The sequence below is a fragment of the Triticum dicoccoides genome, chromosome 1B (assembly GCF_002162155.2).
Source record: "Triticum dicoccoides isolate Atlit2015 ecotype Zavitan chromosome 1B, WEW_v2.0, whole genome shotgun sequence".
NCBI classification, from domain to species: Eukaryota; Viridiplantae; Streptophyta; class Magnoliopsida; order Poales; family Poaceae; genus Triticum; species Triticum dicoccoides.
In genome coordinates this window covers 581,563,646-581,569,352 of record NC_041381.1, presented here as the reverse complement: position 1 = coordinate 581,569,352, position 5,707 = coordinate 581,563,646, and positions in this window count along the sequence as shown.

Here is a 5,707-nt window from a genome sequence, read left to right as displayed (position 1 = left end):
GTTTCGGAATGATCCTGTCGTGGTATTCTCACGGGGGGGGGGGGTGCATGACGACATATGCTACAAGGTGGCTTCATGTGAGGGCAAGACTGCTGCCGGAATATCCGGGGACGGGTATGCGAGTAGCACGCGCTAGTTTACCCAGGTTCGGGGCTCTCCAGAGAGATAATACCCCTACTCCTGCATGTCTGAGTATATATCTGGGGTGTACATCGGGCAGTACAAAGTGCTCCTAGAGCTGTATCTGGAGTCAGTGCCATAGGCATCTGACTTGGTATATATGCATATGAGCTAGTGGCTGCATGTGCCTGAGCATGCATGCGTGAGTGGCCTTGTGGCCAGCCAAGTGCATGTGACGTGGCTATCTCTCTGGTGGATGGATGGATGGGTGCCTTATATACGCATGGGGGTAGCTTACTACCTAAGCTAAGGTAGTGGGCATGAGGGCATGGTGTGGGTGTCATGCTTGTCTCCTGGGTCACTTCATAAATAGTGCCCAGGGACAAGTGACACTGTACATGATGGCGTCATGGTACGGTTGTCTTGTCCGCAGTATGGTCGTCTTGTCGGTGTCGGGTCGGGCTGTAGTCGGCAGCCGGCAGGTTGGCGTAGTCGGCAGCCGGCAGCCGGCGGGGCAGAGCAGTCGGACGGGGAGTCGCCAGGAGCGGCCGGGCAGTCGGACTGAGGGGCTTTGCTAGCCCCGATGTCTTGAAATATCGTCTTCCCGTCTTCGGGGTACCCATCGCCCATTACTCTGACAGTAGCCCCCAAGCCTCCGGGCAATTTGGCAAAGTTGGGCGGAGGTTTTTTGGCGAGTGTTCATGGAAATAATCATAAAAAGGACAAAGTTAGTCCACGTAGATATATCAAATGTTTGCTTTTAGTATTGCAAGTTTTATGCGGAGGGTGCCGACTCGGTTTCGTCTGAGCCCCCTTAATATTTTTCATGTTCCCTCCGCTTTTTGGCTTGTGCTCTCGCTCGCCGGACAGCCGCTCTGCGGTCTGTGGCTGAGAGTGGGCCGTGAAGCGGAGTGTACAATACTCAGAGTCTGGGAGCAGATTTAACCGAGCAGATACTCATAAAGGAAACTGTCGGGTTGCCCGAAGCGTTTTTCTTCCCGGACGTTTTTCGCGTGGGTGGCCTCCAGCGTTCACTCTTGCTAGTCGGACAGCCGCTCTGCGGTCTGTGACTGAGAGTGGGCCTTTGATACCGCGCACGCTACTAAGTCGTCTGCGGGAAACTAATGTCTCAGGCCAAGCGGCCAGCCCCCGGGCCAACTCTGGCTGGCGCCGGGGCGAACAGTGATGCAACTGCAATAAAAATGCGGAGATAGGCTCGGGGTTATCCGTGCTTGTGTGATGCAAAAATATGCGGGTGAGGAGCTCACATTGATTTTCGTGTAGTCACGATCGTCGAAAACAGCCGGCGCGACTCGGCGCTTGCGGAGCGCGCCGGTGCACCCGCTGGGTGTAGCCTTCGAGCCCTTGGGTGCTCGAAGGAGGGTCCCGGCCGATCAGGCTCGACCGGCCAGGCAGCGAGGCGTCTTGCAACTCCTTTTTCTTCTTTTTTTTCTTCTACCGGCTGCTGGTAGCTGGACAAAACTCTTCTTTGTCTGCGATCTTTGCGGGGGCGCGCCAGCGCACCCGCTGGGTGTAGCCCCCGAGATTCGGGCCGACTGCTGAGCAGTCGGGCCGGATCTCCAGGCGACTACTTTGTCTTCTTCCTCGCGGGGGCGCGTCAGCGCACCCGCTGAGTGTAGCCCACGAGATTCGGGCTGACTGCTGAGCAGTCGGGCCGGATCTCCCGGCGACTACTTTGTCTTCTCTCTTTTTCTCGTCAGCCGGCTGTGCTCAGACGGACCGGCTCATCGGTCGACCAGGGAACAAAGCGGGTAGACGAACCAGCCGGCCGAGCGGCAACGCGGGCTGTTGACTAGAGCAGTCGGCTAGACTGCACTCTGCAAAATTGGATCCTCCTTTTCTCTTTTTTTTAGTCGGCGGTGGGCACCCGGCCTTTGACTTTTCAAGCCGGTTGTGGGTAGCCGGACTCATATCTTTTGCACGAGCACCCGGCAACAGCGACCAGACGGCCCCCTCTTCTTTTTTTTTCTCCAGCCGGCCTTTGCCTCTTTTTCTTCTCTATTTCTTCAGCCGGGTCGCTTTGTTCTTCAGGCGCCGGCCACAACAGGCGGCTAGAGCGGGACACAGCGGGGGCGTGCATGGCACAGTCGGACATGGCGCTGGACCCGGGAGCCGGCAGCGAAGGCGCGCGACCCGGCCGGCCAGAGGCGCGGCAGGGGAGCCGACACGGCGCAAGGCAGCTGGAGGCGCGTGCGAGAAGCCGGACGAGCGCGGGGATGGCCGGGGCCGACAACTGCGCAGCCGGAGTCCGGGGCGTAGGAGGCCCGCGCACAGCAGGGGCGGAGCGACCAGTAACCCGGCGCTACGCGAGGCCGGCGCGTGCGGGAAGGAGGTCTGGCTTGGGTGGAGATGCCGGCGAGGCTGGCACTCGGGTCGGAGCCGGCGGCCCGAGGCGGTGGAGTCGGCGGAGGCCAGGCGAGGCCGAATGCGGCGCTCGGGAGCACCCGGAGTAGAGGACGGCGGAGGGACGCAGCGTCGGGCGTGGTTGTGCAGCGGCCATGGCCTCGGCCGCCAGGCGCGCGCACATGGGAGGCAAGTCAGGGGAACAGGCGGGTTGCAGCGACCCTGCGCGCGCGGAGGAGCCAGCCGTGGAGGCGCGAAGGCTTGCCGGAGCAGCCAGCCGGGCCGGGCGCGTGGGCGAACACGAGGTGCTCAGAGCAGGGGCGCGCGGCCATAGAAGTGTGGGCGCGAGGCGGAGATGACCCGCAACACCGCTGCCCTGCCCCCCTGGAGCAGCTGGTCCAGCGGGTCAACGATGACGGCCGGCAGCCGGATGCGTAGGTAGCTGGGAGCAGGGGCGACATGCGCGAGCAGGAGAGCGGCTAGAAGGAGCGGCTAAATTTCGTGTTTTGACCCTTTTCCTAAACAAATTCAGGATCTGACCCCACTTTGAAATATTTTCGGGATTTGACCCTTTTGCTACCGCCAGAGCTCCTGGCGGTAGGGTTAGACAGCCTACCGCCAGGCACCATGGCGGTAGGGTGTGACGGAGGGGGACGGCAGCCGTCACCGCTCGCTGACGTGGATAAGTACCTTACCGCCAGACAACTTGGCGGTAAGATGTCTAACCCTACCGCCAGGTGCTCTAGCGGTAAGGTGTGGCAGGGTTTTGCCGTACATGCATTCTGTAACGAAATATGCTAGGACCCATGGCGGTAGGCTGTCTGACCCTACCGCCAGGGCGCCTGGCGGTGGGGTCCTGCGTTTTGCCGTATAAAGTTTCTGTAACGACATATGCAAGGGCCCTGGCGGTAGGTTCACCCTACCGCCATGGTGTCTGGCGGTAGGTTGTGTAACCCTACCGCCAGGTTTCCTGGCGGTAGGGTCCTCTGTTTTGTTTTTTCAAGTTCATTTGGTTGCTTGTTTTCAAATTCAATATCACAGCAAGTTTCACAAATATAACAATAATATCATAGATTTTAAACAATTAAATTTGGGCATCACGTAGATCCATATTAAGATAACTTGAAGTGCATAGAACATTTCAAACACATAGATCCACAAATAGCAAACACATAGTTCCACATAGTTTCACAACCACTAGACAAGTTCAACCAAACTAAAAGAGCCAAGTATAGAAGAGCATAATCAGTTGCTCCTTCCCCTCTTGGAGGTACGGTCCTCGTTACTCTTTGAACGAGTCTCTTCGGTCTTCTTCTTGGGCCGGCGAGGAACCGGTCTCTGGAAAGGGTCCGGACTCAGCAAATCCTTCTTCTTCGGATTCCTCTTCGGCAGCTGAGATGCCTGAGATATTTGATTTGGTGGAGGTCCATAATCTTCATCGTACTCCTCCTTCCCATTGCTCTCATCCTCCTCCCCCTCCTCTTCTTCATGTGTGGCCTCCTCATCCTCATCCTCTTCCTCCTCCTCCTCCCCAACCAACCTGGACGATGAGGGAGCATGGCTCGATGAGCCGATGAGACCCTGTGTGGCTACAGGCTGATAAGCTTCAACTGACCCAGCTCCAGCACACCCAAGCAGCCCTACCAGCTTGCGACAATGCTGCACGAACTTCTGCACTCACAATGAAGCAAGGTCATAATAAGTATCAGATCGACTGACTGCAAGTGAACAAGATGCATCTGTTCCGAGGAGGCTGAAATTGTACCTTCATCGTCCCCCTGACTCTGGTCTCAGATTGTACGCTCCCGGGAAGATGACCTAGTGCATCTGAGGCTTCAAAGATGCATCTGTTCAGCTCACCGGACTGCAACGGCATAAGTCAGTCATGTTGACGAATAAAATATTTTAAATATGACCGTCGGTTCAAACGTACCACTCTGTTGATGAGGGGTGCAAACTCCCTAAATCCACTGTGCATGTCTCTGATGCCGGTCTGGTATGCCTGTTCATCGGGGTCAGCCCACTCCAGCTCCGCGATGTCTTCCGCCGTCCATCGAGGCCTGAGACGAAGACGGTGCTTCTGGCCATCATCGTACCACCTCATGTGTCGGCCCAGGTATAGGTAGGCGAGAGATGTCGTCCCCCAACTGTACCCTGCATCCCAGTCCGCTAGGAAGAACAAATATGCCCAGTTGGCAGAGTTCCCGGAGCTGTCTGGAAACACGACCTCCGAGAGGATATACACATATAGGCCCTCGCGTACAACTCCACAGTCGCCTCATCTACGCCTTGGGGGCATGCACTCCGGTGCTCCGAGAGCCAGATCAACGGCACACCGGATGTACGGTTACTCTTGGCACCGGGGTAGTCGCCGATGAGGGTGGTGACCCTCTCCTGCCAGTTGGCCCTCTCCACTCGACCGGTGAGTGCATGACCCTCGATCGGCATTGCAGTAATCATCCCCCAGTCCTCTAGGGTCACCGTCATCTCCCTGCATGGCAGATGGAAAGAATGGGTCTCCGGTCTCCAACGGTCAATCAGAGCTGTGAGAGCCGCATGGACAAGCGTCGGCGGCTGACGCTTGAACTGCAGCACGAAACCCAACAGACGAGCTCTCTTGAAGAACGGCGCGTAGCACTCGTCGTAGTCCATATGCCCACGAACCCCGTGACCCCTCATGCGCAGTGGCTGGAGCGTCTGTCAAAAAGTGAACGCCAAAAAGTTAGGAAATCATTTTCATCAATCCGAGAACTTTGATCAAAATTTCTTTCATATCACTTACCTCTCCGTTCTTTATGAAACGGGCACGATGACCCTTGTCGAATGCCCAGTCCAGCATGCAGTACCGTGGGCCGATGTTGTCCGCAAGAGATGGCCGCCTTAATAGAGTTTCATAAACAAAAGCACCATAAGCATAAGCATACATAAACAAACAATGAACTCAAATCATATGAAGATAAAATTTTAAGCATATTCCTCCAACAACATCTACTACACATGATGGATCAAATCATATCAACATGCATAATATCAAAAAAAAAACCTCCAACATCCATCATAGCTTCATATTTTTAAACAAAATTTTCCAAACAACATCTTCATATCATCATATCAACATGCATCATCAAATTAGGGTTCATTTTCACACTAGATCATATCATCATATCACATGCATCATCAAACTAGGGTTCATCCCTTTATCAACATTACATCATAATTTTTT